We start from the raw sequence: 13916 nt of genomic DNA, 5'->3' as shown, positions 1-13916 counted from the left end.
CGCGCGTCCCCGCGCTCCGGCCCCGCCCGCCGGCGCCGACAGCGCCCCCCTCCGCCCTGGCGGCGCGCCAGACGCCCCGACACGCGGCCCGAGGAGGAGGGTCCGGAGGGGACCAGGGCCCCCTCGCTGTGGGTGCTCACCCCCCGCCTCGCGAGCCCCTGCCCGGTGCCCTGGCCCCGAGGCGCAGGGAAGGAGGGGCCGCGCCGCTGCGCTGGGCTCGGAGAAGCCTCCGCCGACCGGGAGCACATCGCAGCCCCTCCCCTCCCGTGGGCCGGGGCGCTCGGCGCCTTGGGGTCTCAGTCCCTGGGGACGTGTACAGAGCACAGTGACCTTGAGCTCCCCCACTCTGCCCATGCTTCAGGGCGCCCCTGTGTGGAGAAGCTCCTCGCTAGCCCCACCCCACGCCCCAGCCTCGGCCTATGGACCCCCAAGGCCCCCGCGCGTCGCCCCTCTGTGCCTCCACCTTAAAGCCGGGTTCCAGCCACCCGCAGCCTTCTTCGCCCCCGGCCCCTCCGGCCGCTCCAGTAACTCCCTGGAGGAGAGGGTTCGGGCTCGTCTCCTGACGCGGCCAAGTCGCGGTCGGAATCTGGGGCTGGGGCGCTCTGTCCGGATACAAACTCAGGCTCGGGTCCCCGCTCCTGCTGTGCGCGCCCCCTTCACCGGTCTCGCGTGCTGGCGGGCGCAGGCCAAGAGGGCCAGCCGCCCGCTCGGGGAAGGTGGAGCGCGGAGGCAGGGTCGCCTAAATCACCTAGGCCCGTGGGGAAGGTTTGGGGAGTTAAGGGGGCGCCAGGGAAGACTGCCCGGGGGGGATGGGCCTTGAACGGGACCCGTAGGGTAAGCGGCCAGCGAGCAGAAAATTGGGAAAGGGGGGCCTGGAGGGCAGAACGCTGGGCCCCTTCAGGGGCGCCGGGAGCAGGAGGCGGGACGTGGCAGCTTGGCCGGGGCGCAAAGGCGGGGCCCGCCCCGCGCGCACTCTGCGGGCCGGGAAGGACCGTGGAGCCTCCCCACCCCACCCCCACTCACGGGGTCCTCCCCTGACTCCCCCAAGCGGCCGCTGGAGGAATTGTCTCCTCCTACCTGCCCCGGACCCGCTCATCACAAACGCATCTGCGCGCCACAGAGTCCCCACCCAGGCCTGGGGTCCCACGCGAGACCCGGAGAGGAGCTGCCCCCGCCCTGCCCCATGCGCACCCCTGGCCTGGGGCAGAGATCAGGGCAAGACACACGGGGGGCCTGAGTGCCCTCCCTCCCCTCCTCCCTGTCCCTCTGCAGCCACCTCCTCTGGGCTCCTGTGGTCTGGACTGGGGAGAGCTAGGCTCCTGGAGACCCTTCACCTTCCTCCCTCCTCCGCAGGCAGGCACCCCTGGAGCCCTGTCCCGACACCCTCCTCTCCTCCAGGACCCTGAGCCCGAGGGAGGGGGCTCCCCCCACCTCAGTGGATTGATTAAAGTCATCGTGGGGATTTTTTCGAACATTTAATTTACCAGGCACGCAGCGGCGGTCAGAGCTGTCCCCGGGGAAATCTAGGCCAAGGGAGCACAGCAGAAACTCCTCTGCGCTGAGTGCAGCTCAGACGGGATTAATTGCCGGACTCAGCTTCCAATCAGACCCAGGTGGCAATATTTCAGGGAGGCGGGGGACACTGGGCTGGAGTGGCCAGGTTGCTGCACCAGGCGTGGGGTCCTCATACCACCTGGGTCCTCATACCACCCCACTTCTCACCCCCACCTTCTGGGGACATTGGGACCCCCCCACACACACATGCAGGCCAGTCCCTCCTGGGCCCACTCCCAGCGAGCCTTTCCAGGAAGGGACCAGCCCTTTCAGCCGGCGCGTGAAGAGCTGGGAAGGCGCCCCACAGGCTGCCCACGGTGCGCGGGAGGTGAGCGCCTGGTAGCAGTCATCACTGTGACAACGGGAAGCCGGACCCGGAGGGAAATGGGCAACGAATCCTGACACATCCTCAGCGACAGCGGACGCAGGTCAAAAGCCGCAGCTCTTGGAAAATCACCCCAGACCCAATGTGCAGCGTGGTCGGGCTCGTGTTTGTAGGGAGCATCTATGCCCGGAAGGACTGGGCCCTTCCCTGCGGCCACACAGAGACCCGTGAGGGTCGTCGCCTCTGGGGAGAGGAGAGAGTGGGCTCCGGGAGAGGCTCTCCCTCCGCCTTACCCCCTCCTGGCTGATTTGAACTGCTGTGGGGTTTTGACCGTAAAGTTTAGTATTTAACAAGGAGCTAAGGAAGGCTCGGAGGGCCCCCCCACTGACGTAACAGCGCTGAGGTCCAGGCACCCGGACCTCACTTGGCATGGAACAGACCCTTCGTCCCCACCAAGGGTGGGAGGAGGTGAGACCTTTCCCCTCATCTCCAGGAAGCCTCAGGACCGGCCCACATGTCCCCAGGTCTGGCCAGCTCGCCGGGCTCCCCGGTCACACCACTCCCAGCGGCTGGGCTCATGTCTCCGGGGGGGAAGGATGTGGCTAGGAGAGCAGCCAGTGAGGACAGCCCCGCGAGTCCAGGAGGGAGGCCCGTCCTGGTCCAGGGCAGGGCCTCCTGCTCAGATTGTGCCCCCCCCCCAGCTCTGAGGGCAGGTCTCAGGTGGGAGGGGGCTGCTTTCCCTGCACCAGTCCTCCTTCAGGGGCGTCTGCTGCTGGGGGGAGCACCATGGGGTATTATGATCCCCATTTTACAGATGAAGAGACTAAGAGTGGCGAAGCGACTTGCCAGAGTTCATCTGGGGCGTCTGCTTCGAGTCTGTATCCCCTAAGTCCTGCTGCCTTCTCACCCCCTCAGCCCCAGGGCCTGGCCGCAGGGGTGCAGCGGTGAGGGGCAGGAGGCGGTTTTGACCTGGGAGCTCCGGGGGGGGGGGGGGGGGACGGAAGCAGGTGCAGAGGATGGTCAGCCCCACAGCCGACTGTAGGGTAAGGGTTTGTCAAGCGGAGAGAGAGGCCAGCAGGGTCAGTCCGACTCTCTGTGGACCGGTCACTGAGCCAGCCCCACCACCCCTCCTGCCCTCTGCCCGCCCCGACCCGGTGCCTCCAGTGAAGAGGAGCCCCAGGCCCAGAGCGCTCAGTTGGCCGCAGGCACCCCGGTTTCAGCACTTGGGCCAGCGCCCTTGGCTTTTCCTCTGGTCTCCGGGTGGGACCGCTCCCAGAAGGGGCCTTAGGTGACCCATCCTTCACTTGCTCCTTCATTCACTCAATTCGACCACCCTGGAGTCGGCCTTGACTCCCGTCCGGGGTCTGGTAGGTACGTTGGAAGCCAGACCTCTTTTCACAGCCTGTGCTGCTCACGCCCCATCTCAGCCACCCTCCTGTTTTCCTGGGGGCTCTGCGCCCACCGCCGCCCCTCGGTTCCCGTCTCGGCCCCGCGGTCCCGGGAGCATTTAAGAAGGCGGGAGGTCACTGAGCCGCTCTGCTCAGCCCCCGTGCTTCCCGCTCAGGCCACGTGGGCCCCGGTGCCCTGCCGGCCCGCTGACCCCCTCGCTGGGCTCCAGCCGCAGGCCCCCTTGCTGCCGCCTGGTGACTGCGGCCGCTGTTCCCTCTGCAGGGGTGCCGTCCCCGGGCATCCACGAAGCTCTCTCCTTTTCCAGAAGCTCCCTTGTCAGCAAAGCCTCCCCCACCCACCCCACCGAAACTTTCCGCCCGCCCAGCGTCCCCCAGCCCGCCACCGCATCAGTCCTCCTCTCTGACACCTGCTCGGAACCGGCCGTAAATGTGCCCCTTTCTCTTGTCCCCCAGTCCCAGCTGTCTCCCTGTCCTGGGCACAGGAGAGACACCCACCAGTATTTGCTGAAGAAGTTAAGGCACAGTGAGCCCCAGGCACAGGCTTCCTTGCCCATTTCTGTGTGGATTCCCACTTGGGGGGCTCCTGCCCTCCATCCCTCGTCTGCCCCCCACCCCAGCCTGGGTCTCTGCACTGGCTCCTCCCTCCCCTCCCACTCAGAGCAAGGCCACGGTGCCAGACCCTGACCCTGGGATGGCCTGACCAGGCGCACCCAGCCCAGCCCGGGTCAGTCTGGCTGACCAGCAGGAGGTCACTTCTGGCCCAGATGGAAGCATTCTTGCTGTCTTCCCAGCTCCTGGGAGGAAATGTAAGTGGCACGGTACTGAGTTGTCCCCAAAACCCCTCCACTGCAACGGGGTGTGCTCTGGCCCTCAGCCCAGCCTGCCAGGGTGCCCAGCTGGGATCTCCAGCTCTCTGGGCCCATCACCCCCACCCCCTCCTACTCGAGGGTGCAGCTGCCTAAACTCCCCGCCAAGCCCCCAACACTCAAGCCCTCGCAGGTCGCCCGCCCTCTCTGCCTGGACTTCTCCCTCACAGCTGGCCAACTCCAACTTCACGTCAAAGTCAGGCGCCACCTCTTCCAGAGAGGCTCCCAGCCCCAGGCGGAAGGAGTCCCCTGGTCCTTGTGCTCCTGCCCCACCTGGATTAGACTCGCCTCTGGGTGTCAGAGAATGTTTAAGGAAGGCAGGCAGCCGGGCAGGAGGGTGGCCAGGTAGCAGGAGCAGACCCCCTCCTCGGGACTCCCTAGGGTCAGACGGGGTGAGCCAGGACTCTGAGGAGCCACGGCTGGAATGGGGACACTGCCAAGTGTGGCCAGCAGGTGGCGCACCTGGGCCACAGTCTCTGGGCGAAGGATCAGTATCTGAGAGATCCCCTGGCCCGGGTGCCCTCTCAGGCACAGAGGGGCAGTGAGGCCCTGAGAGGGGCCGGGCAGCCCCAGACCCCTGAGAGTGAGAGGTGTGCCAGTAGGCCCTGCCAGCCTTGTGGCCTCCCCAGCATCCCCTCCATGCCCTTCCTGTGTCCACCCCATCCCACAGGCCTTGGCCCACCCACCCCACACCCCTGATTTCCCTCTCCCTTCCTGTCCCTGATCCCTCTGCCTCGACCGTCCAAGTCCTGGGCTCAGCTGCTAGCTTGAGGACCGGAAGCAAGCAGGACAGAGGGACTTACGGGGGCAGGAGTCCTACCAAGTTCCCCAGGCCCCTTGCCTGAGGGTGTAATCTGAAAAGCTCTGGGAAAGCCCTCAGGGCAACTGCCCCGGAAATGGCCTTGCTGCTTCCCAGGGAGCCTTCGGGGTGGGTCTTCCATACAAATCACCCCCACCACTCTCCAGGGCAGAGGTGGAGTCCAGCTCAGGTCTGGGTCTGCAAGGATCTGAGCTGGGCATGAAGGTGGCCTCGTGGATATCAGCTCTGTGTGTGTGTGTGTGTGTGTGTGTGTGTGTGTGTGTGTGTGTGTGTGTGAATATACTTTACACAGCATTGCTGTACCACATAGAGAGTGAGCACAGTGTGACGCATCTGCTGTATAAATGAAGATCGGGGCCTGGGTGGCCTGCAGGCGGCAACACCACTGAGCGTGTCGAGAACAACCCCTCACTTCCAGAACCACCAGCCCCACAGCCCTGCAGGATGGGGCATCTGCACACTCACCTGGAGCACGACCATGGGGGGGTTTTGCAGACAAAGAATAGAAGATACTGAGTTCTACAAACTTAAGTACAGATGCAATTCAAAGAACAATAAGAAAAGCAGCTGGAAAATAAAAAGATAGAAATAAAATTCAGAAGAAGGAATGAAAGGGAAAGTCAAGGAAATCTCCCAGAAAGTGGAAGAAACGGAAAGAAAAAATAAGATGGGAGAAGGAAATGATTATAGGACTAGAGTAGGAAGTTGAGTGTCTGATCATAGGAATTCCAGAAAAAAGAGAATGGGAGAAATATGAGTGAGGAAATCATGTAAAAAAAAAAAAAAAAGTAATTCCCAAGAACTAATGACTCCAGATCTTTGGTGCCTGGAAGAATAAAATTAAATTAAATTAAAAATTAAAAAAAAAAAAAAATCTTTGTGAAATTTCAAAACAATCCCTGGAACAAAGAGAAGATTCTAAAAGCTTGGGGGTGGGGGGGACGTGTCAAGCAAGGAGCAGACGTCATCTAACTGAGCAGTAACAGTGGAGACAGAAGCCAATGGAGTGGAGTTTCCAAGACTGAGGGCAGTGGTTCCCCAGCTAGGATTCTATACCCAGCCAAACTACCAACTGAGCCTGAGCAAAGATGAAAAACTTGGCCTTTTCCCTTTCTCAAAGTTCCTGGCAGATGGGCTTCCCGCAAACAAGGAAATAAGCCAAGAAAAAGGAGTGTGTGGGATCAACGAAATGGGAGCCAACCCAGGAAAGAGATTGAGAGCATTTCCGGGGGGTGGGGGGGTGAGTGGAGGTTTAAGGGTGTCAGCCGAGTCCTCAGGGTGCAGATGGGAGTGGGCACTGCACGGGGAGGCCTTAAGGAAGAAGGAAGGAAGGGAGGGAGAGAGGGAGGGAGGGAGGAAATAGATTATGTATTCAAACACATTTAGAAGAGATTTAAACTTCCATCAAAGAGCATGGAGTTATTCACAATTACTAGAAAACTGTACAAAATTTAAAATATGGCAACTATTTTTTTTAATTTTAAAAGCTGCTCTTCCTTTCTCTCTCCTCTCTCTAAAACCAATAAAAACAAAGCCTCAAGTGAGGATTTTAAAAAAATTAAAAAGCTGTACAGGCCTGGCCGGGCGTGGCTCAGCGATTGAGCATCGACCTAGGGTCTAGGAGGTCACAGTTCGATTCCTGGTCGGGGCACATGCCCAGGTTGCGGGCTTGATCCCCAGTCGGGGGCGTGCAGGAGGCAGCCGATCAATGACTCTCTCATCATTGATGTTTCTAACTCTCTCTCTCCCTCTCCTTTCCTCTCTCTGAAATCAATAAAGATATATATATATTTTTTAAAAAGCTGTACCAGGAAGGAGCTGTGATCACATGTGTTAACTTGGTGTGGGAACACTTAGGGTAGGAGGCCCCTGCTTTCCTTAACAAGCTTTATAATTACTGACTTTTTATATTATATACGTGATTAAATTTCATTTTAAAAGAAATTATTAGTTTAATTTAGAAATGTAAACGAAAGCAAAAATATTCTTCTGAATAACTCCTAGAGAAAGTCCCGATGGAAACTATAAGGAAAGCAGCTGAGTACCATTCATCATCACCCACAGCCTGGAGCCAAAGCGGCCCCAAAGGAGCAGTAAGTCCTCATGCATGTATCACAAAGCAAGAAAAAGCAAGACTAAAAAGGCCAGACTCTGCAAAACCTATGACCAACTATTGCCTTGGCCATGGGGTGTCACCTTGGTCATGGGGTGTCACCTTGGTCATGGGATGTCACCTTGGTCATGGGGTGTCACCTTGGCCATGGGGTGTCACCTTGGTCATAGGGTGTCACCTTGGCCATGGGGTGTCATCTTGGTCATGGGGTGTCACCTTGGCCATGGGGTGTCACCTTGGTCATGGGGTGTCACCTTGGCTATGGGTGTCATCTTGGTCATGGGGTGTCACCTTGGCCATGGGGTGTCATCTTGGTCATGGGGTGTCACCTTGGCCATGGGGTGTCATCTTGGTCATGGGGTGTCACCTTGGCCATGGGATGTCACATGGCTGAAAGTGGAGCAAATGAAGCCCAAAGTAAGAAGAAGGGAAATAACAGAGATATCAGAGTGGAAGTCAATTAAACAGAAAACAGAAAAATCGTGGAGAAAATCAACCCAACCAAAAGCTGGTTCTTTCAGAAGATCAGTAAAAATTATAAACCTCGCCTGGCCGGGCGTGGCTCAGTGGTTAAGCGTCGACCTAGGATCCAGACGATCAGGGTTCGATTCCCCGGTCGGGGCACATGCCTGGGTTGCGGGCTGCAGCCGATCAATGACTCTCTCATCATTGATGTTTCTATCTCTCTCTCCCTCTCCTCTCCTCTCTCTGAAATCAATAAAGATATATTAAAAAAAAAAAATTATAAACCTCTAGCCGGGCTGAGAAAACACAAATTGTCAATATCAAGAGTAAGAGATGGAACATTGCCACACAGCCTACAGGCAACAAAAGAGTCAAAATGGAGTTTTACTCATAACTTTATACCAATAAATCTGACAACTTAGATTAAGTACACAAATCCCTGGAAAGATACAAACTGCTCAAACCCACCTGAGAAGAAAGAGAGAACCTGAATAGTCCTGTCTATTAAAGATGCTGAATTTGCAGCTGAAAGTCTTGCAACATTAAAAAAACCCTCCAGGGCAGGGACTTGGAGAAGGGAGGGGGCAGGGAGTCACAGGAGCCAGACTGACACTTTGGGTGGTGGAGCTGCTGGTTTCCTGATTGTGGGATGGCTTCACGGGTACACACACATGTCCTCAGTGTACACTTTAACGTGTACACGTAACCGTACGTCACTTATACCTCTATAAACTGGAAATATAAAGAGAAAGGTCATCCTCAAAGGCAAGGGCTCGAGGAAACCTTGCCTGGACATGTCCCCACCATCCATGTCCCCCCACTGTGTCCCCAAAAGCCTCTTAGAACCACAGCAGGTACTCAGCCAGCCAGTGCCAGATGGCCCCGGAGCCCCTCCAGTGTGGACAGGTCTGTCTCCTCAGGGCTCACCTAGTCACCGAGGGTGTGGAGAAAGTAAGGAAATGTCCCCTGTTCTCACACAGAGGTGTCTGGAATGACAGTGGCCGTAGCCTGACAGAAGCCCTCACCGGTGGCCTGTGTGGCAGGGGCTCGGGCAGGGATGCTGTGGGCCTGCTGTGGGCTCTTCTGCTCAGGGACAGAGGTGCTGGCAGGACTCAGGGCATCTCCAAAAGACCCAACCCTTTTCTCTGGCTGAGGTCTGCTACTTCAGACAGCGGGTCTTGGCCTCAGGCCTCTGTTGTGTCACCCCGGACTTGGGACAGCCGCAGATCCCAGTCCGTTCTCCCCTGAGCCCAGCCTCCATGCTCCTCACCAGCCCTCCAGGCAACTCAGCCACACGCAGCAGCTTGAGGATCCCTGGCTCAGAATACCGGTTTAGCTACTTTCACAGAGACCAAAATAACAGGCTTGGAAAAGACAGAAGGTTTATTTCTCTTGTGGAAAAGACAAGTGGCCCAAGGAGCTAGGGCAGTGCATCCCCTGGGCTGGTCCAGGGCAGGGTGACCAGTTGTTGCAGCCTGCCCGGGTCAGAGGGGGCTCGCAGGACACGACTTTCAGTGCTGCAGCTGGACAGTCCCCGTCTCAGGTGGCCCCTCTGTCCGCTTTGCCAGAGTGGGCTCGGCTCCTCCGTGGCCTGGTTCAGCCCGGGATGGGGAGGAGGGGGCAGGCGCAGACCCAAAGTCGCAGCTGCCTCTTCTGTTCACGGAGCGCTGGGCAGAGCCCCGAGCCAGCAGCCCAGGAGGCGCGTCCATCGCCAAGCAGAAGGGATCCGACCGCCCCATCCCCGGAAGAGTGAGGGGCAGGGAGGAGAGGCTGGGAGTGGAGGGGCCAGAGGTCAGGAGGGACTGGGCTTGTAGGAACCACCTCGAGAGGCCCTGGGACCACTTCTGAGACCCACCCCATTGCCCCCTGGGGCCTTCCCCCCCCAGCCCTCCCACCACGAGGTAATACCGTCCCAGACCAAGTGTGAGCTCAGACCCAGGTCAGCGTCTGGGGGCTGGGCTGCATCACCCCAGTGGACAATCAGCAAGCCCCCTGAGGTGGGCGCCATGTCCTCTTTACCAGAGAGAGAAATGGGTGCCCTGAGGGGTGAGGGACTTGCCCAGGGCACCTGCTTATAGGCAGCAGGGCTGAGATTTGAACCCCAACTGACTCAGTTTATGTCATGCCAGGCACAAGGGGGGGGGCTGCAACCGGCAGAGGAGGGTCCTCCATCACTCCAACCCTAAGCCCTCTAACCTTGCCCCCTCTGGGGACCCGGGCCTCTAGCCGGGCATGGGTGGGAGCCAGCCAGGGGGCCAGGAAGGGAGAGGCTGCAAGCAGAGCGGAGCAGGCGGGCAGGCCTGGGGCCCAGGTCCCCTCCCTATCTGCTCCCTGAGGCAGCAGCTCCAAGCAGAAGGGATGGCAAGGGGCCCGGTGGGAGAGGGGCTGCTGAGTTCTAGAGCCCTCCCCCGGGGGAGGGGACACTGGTGGCAGGGGTGGGGGCCTCCTGGAGGCCACAGTGCCGGAGGCAGGGCTCAGCCAGGCCCATTTCTGTTCCTCTGGGATGAGCAGGGACAGGGAGAGACCACGAGGCCGATGCCGCCTGGGGGAGGAAAGACGGAGCCCCAGCACACGGTTAGGAGTTGGAGCAGGTGTTTATTTCCATCAACCATAATGGGTACACGCACCGAGAACAAAACGACCCAGGCCACGGAATCGGGAACCCGGGGCTCCCAGCCCGAACCCCTCTCACTGAGCCGCAGGGGCCCAGTGCCGGCGCAGGGGGAGCTCCGTGGGATGGCATCTGACGAGGCCGAGGCCTGATGCCGCTGGCTCCCAAGGGGCCCCAGTGGGATTTGCTGGGAAACGGGGAAGGTCCCCGCCAAGGGCTGGGCCTCCTCCTGGGAATAAACTCCCTTCCCATCCGGGCACTGCCGCCCGGCCTGGGTTTACATCCTGCAGCCAGCAGCCCGGGCGCCCCGCAGGGCTCCCCACGTCCCCTCTCCTGTCCTCACTCCAGCCTGGGGCTCAGGGAGAGCAAGTGCCCTGCTGGGCCCAGCGGACCCACACCAGGCTGCCCTGAAGCTCCCCTAAGCACTGGGCCCAGGGGGCAAGGACCTGAGGGGACCCCTCCTGCCCAGAGGGTGCGGCCAGTCCAGTGGGCCAGGCCGGCCCCAGCGGGTCCGCCTTAGCCCTGGGCAGAAGCCCCCCGGCCTGGCCAGAGGTGGGGATGGAATGGCACTTGCTGCGCCGGCGCCCCCAGAGCGGCCCCCACCGGCCCCCACCGGCCCCCACAGGGGTCCCAGGCTCTCCTCACTAGGGGCCCGAGGGCCGGAGAGGGGCGCTCTGGCCAAGGCGGCACCGCACACCCGGCGTCCCACCCTCCTCCGCACCCCGTCTCCGCCGCTGGGACCCCTCATTCCCTCCACACCCCCTGGACCCCTGCGCTCGCCCCCAGGGCCCTCGGGGAGGAGCGGCTCCCGCTGCTCAAGCCCCCGCTGCCCAGGAGCCCGGCGCCCTGGGGTGGCCAGCGGCTGGCCGGGCGGCCCAGGAAGCCAGCGCGAGGGGCGCGCCCTCTCCCCGCGGGGCCCACCGCCAGGTCCCGGCTGGGAATTCTGCGCAGTTTCGAGAAGGGTGGGGCCCTCTGGGCGCAGAAGGGCGGCGGTGGCTTCTCCAGGCCGGCAACGCGCCAGGACGAGGGGGGGTGGGGGCGGCCGCCCGCCTCACCAGGCGGTGCCCACGGGTGCCCAGCGGTGCCCAGCGGTCCCCAGCGCTCGGCGCCGCCAAGTCCGGTCACCTCCCGGCAGCGCGCGGTGCTCCACCCGGGGCCAGGGGCCCGCCGGCGCGCGCACGGAGCTCGGGGGACCGGGGCGCCCCGTCGGTGTCGCGCTGCTGCCGCCGCCGCCGCCAGGCCCGCCGGGTCTAGTGGTCCTAAACATTTCACAATTGCGCTACAGAACTGTTGAACTGTTAAGAACCACTGGACCCGGCGCGCGAGTGCCGTGCAGAGACAGGCCCGCCGTCTGCGCGCCCCCGACGGCCCCGGGGAGCGCAGCCTCCGACCGGCCCCCGAGGCCCCGGGGAGCGCAGCCTCCGACCCGCCGCCGCCGCCGCCGCCGCGGCCTCCGAGTCCCGGGTCCCGCGTCCCGCCGCGCGCCCTCGGCCCGCCTCCCAGCGTGGCGGCGGTGCGTCGGTCGGCGGCCCGCGCCGCGGCGCCTTTTAAGCCGGAGCCGCCTCCCCCGCCGCGGGAATGCGCCCGCGCGGCGCTCGCCCGACCGGTTCTTCCGGGCGGGGCGGCTCCCGGCCCGTGGGTCGCGCGGCGGGTCGTCCGCGCCGGGGACCCGCGGGCGCGCCCGTGCGGGGGCGGCCCTGACTCACCGCCCCGCGCCCCGCCCGGCGCACCTGGCGTCCCCGGGGTCTCGCTCCGGGTCTGGGGGCCGCACCCACTGTCTGGCCGGCACCGGGCGCCCGGGCTCCCTGCTGGGCGGGGGCGGGGGGGGGGGGGACACGGGCCGAGCCGCCGGTGCCCAGGGCCCGGGAGACGCACCCCGAGGGGAGGGGGCGAGGGCCGCGCACGCCCATCCCGGCCCCTCTCGCTTCAAAGGGAACTTCGTGGGAGGGGAGGAGGGGCGCGAAGAGAAAGTGAAACCAGAGGTTGGCGAGAACGCGCCCAGCAGGTTTCTGGGTCCCAGACCCGGTGTCTTCGCAGAGGGCAGGGCGGGCGGCCGAACCCCAAGGCAGGACCCACGTTGGGAGCCCCACCCTGCCCCCTTTCCCTCCACAGGGGGCCCAGCCTTGACCCCCAAACGCACACACTGGGCAGTAGCCCCTCCCTGCCCCAGTGCCCTCTGGCCCGGCCACGCGGTCACCTGGAGATGTTGGGGCCTGAGGGGCCAGCGAGCCTCCCAGAGCTGTCGCAGCCTGGCTGCCTCTGGAGGCGCAGGGGGCCGGCTGGGGTGGGGGTTCAAGCTTTAGGAAAGAGAAGGTCTCAGCCGGCATCTTGAGCCACAGCCCCTGGTGCAGCTACATGGGGTGGGGGTGGGCGGCAGGGTCCTAACCGTTCACCCAAGCCCAGGACCATACACTGGGGAAACTGAGGCTCAGAGAGGGGCAGTGGCTTCCTGTCGGTTTCACAGCGCTGGGTGGTAGAGCTGGGCCGCCAGGCCCTGGTCCACAGGCCTGAGTGTGTGGGGTTGGGTGCCGCTGGGGCAGGGGGTAGGGGTGTGATGGGCCCAGAGGTGTGTGACCCAGAAGAGGAGCTTGGGAACTCCTCCCCCCACCATGGCCTCGTGGGCCAGAAGAACCCACCTCCCCTGTCCCCAACTCCAAGCCCTGGCGCAGCGCAGTCCAAGGCCGATCCCTCCCTACACACAGTCATGTCTCCAGCACCAGCGGGGACTGGTGAGAAGGAAGACGCGGCCGACACTTGCAGCAGGAAGAACTGAGGTGCGACCAGAAAGGGAACTTCCTAGCATGAAGGAGACATCAGTTACCTGTAGCTGGGGTGGGGGTGGCCCTGGGGGTGCGGCCTAACCGAGAAGTCTGATTTTATGATAGAAAAAACTGGGTAATCTTAATAGTGGCCTAGGTGAGAGAGAGAGAGATTTCCCAGAGATAGCCCTGGGATCTGGGTGATTCGAGATGAGCCAAAGCCCCACCCACACTGAAATTACTGGGTGTGAGCTCTGGTCCCTCGGAGACCCTGAGGGGCCTGGGCCGCCTCCCACGTCTATCCAGCACTTGCCCTGCCAGGCCTTGCTCCCGTGTCTCACGCCAGCCCCATACCAGGTCTCCTGGTGGCATCACCAAGACGTGAGGAGGCTGCCCTCGTTGGTAACAGGCAGGCTCGTCGCCAGCCCACCGGGCAGCGTGGAAACCTGAGTATCGGCTGGGCCTCCTCTCTTCAGCTGTAACGTGGGGTGAGCCAGGGCCCGCTCGGGGGCATACAGGACGAAATAAGGTACACATGGTTTCGTCGCCTGTGGGCTGTTCCACCTTGCACGGTGTCCTCGGAGCCCAGAGGCCAGTCTATCCCCTATGGCTACTCGGTGATTCTCAGAGGGGCTGACCTCACCCCAGGAACACAGAATGGCCCAGATGTGTGCCTGTGACCTCCCCAAGCTTTCTGAGGCACACACCCCGTCCAGGAGCTGCTCACCGCAGGGCTCTGCATTCCCCAATGTGTGGAGGGGCCCGAGAATGGGGGTGGGCCGCCAGCCCTGGTGGGGAGCACCCCGACTCTGCCCACTGGCGGAGGCCACCCCTGCCGTCAGTGACCCACTTGGAGAAAGGCCAGCTCATCAGTCTTTCCTCCGTGGGACACACAGGAGACAGTGGGCGTCTCTAGGCTGGCAGGATCCTACCAGGACACGGTTCTGCACAGCAGGCTGGCACCTGCTCTAGGAGGGCGGTGCCATGTGGAGTG

The sequence above is a fragment of the Miniopterus schreibersii genome (genome assembly GCF_964146895.1).
Source record: "Miniopterus schreibersii genome assembly, chromosome: 1".
NCBI lineage: Eukaryota > Metazoa > Chordata > Mammalia > Chiroptera > Miniopteridae > Miniopterus > Miniopterus schreibersii.
This window is presented reverse-complemented; position numbering follows the sequence as displayed.